This window comes from Microtus ochrogaster, chromosome 1 (assembly GCF_000317375.1).
Source record: "Microtus ochrogaster isolate Prairie Vole_2 chromosome 1, MicOch1.0, whole genome shotgun sequence".
Taxonomy (NCBI): Eukaryota; Metazoa; Chordata; class Mammalia; order Rodentia; family Cricetidae; genus Microtus; species Microtus ochrogaster.
The window spans coordinates 16,150,631-16,151,601 of record NC_022009.1 but is presented as its reverse complement, the minus strand read 5'-3'; positions in this window follow the sequence as shown (position 1 = coordinate 16,151,601).

The following is a 971-nucleotide window of genomic DNA, read 5'->3' as shown; positions in this document are numbered from 1 at the left end:
CTTCTTTCTCCCAGCATCCTGTTCTGTTTTCTCCGCCTACTTAAGGGTTGGCCTATGAAATGGGCCTAGGCAGTTTCTTTATTAATAAGAAATCATTCCCACATCATGTTTTTCTGTATCTAACATTCCATTTTACGTAATACCTTCCAGGTTCATCATGGCAACTCAAATGCAGGATTTTTTGTCACAAAATATCTTACTGTGAATGTAATTACATCTTCATTCATCTGTTGTTGGACACCTAGCTTGGCCTCCGTCTTGGCTTTTGCTACTAGTAATGGAAAGAATATGGAAGTTCAGATGTCTCATCAACATACTGATTTCATGTCTTCTTTTTTTAATCTTCCTGATTTTGTTTTTTTTCTAACATTGATTCTCCCCCACCCCGTACGTGTATGCATGCATGCGTGTGTGCGTGTATGTCTGTCTGTCTTTCTGTCTGTCTGTCGGGAGAGGCACTGAGAAGACAACTTGTCGGAATTCTTCCACCTTGTATTCCAAAGATCAAACTCAAGCCATCAGTCTTGGCAGCAAGCACTCTAGCCTGCTGTGCCGACTCAACAGCTCTAATCTTCCTGTTTTAAGGAACACTATAGTTTATCCAGTAATAGATCTGCGAGTTTTCATTCGTGCTATTACTGAGTTCCCTTCTTTCCATACGTCCACCAGCACTTACTATCTTTTGTCTTTTTGATAACTGCCATTCGGTTTGGATGAGCTATATCTTCTTATGGTTTTACTTTTTTCATTTATCTGCCTTATATATCTGTTGCCCATTTTCATATCTTCTTTTAAATATCTAATTAAGTCTTTTGCCATGTTTCTAACTGGATTACTTGGGTCTTGCTATTGAATTGGATTTCTTATATATTCTGGATGTTTAATCTCTTGACAGATGTACAGTATATTTCACATATTTCTCCTGTTCTATAATTTTTTCTTCCCTCTATTACACAAAAGTCCTTGCTTAG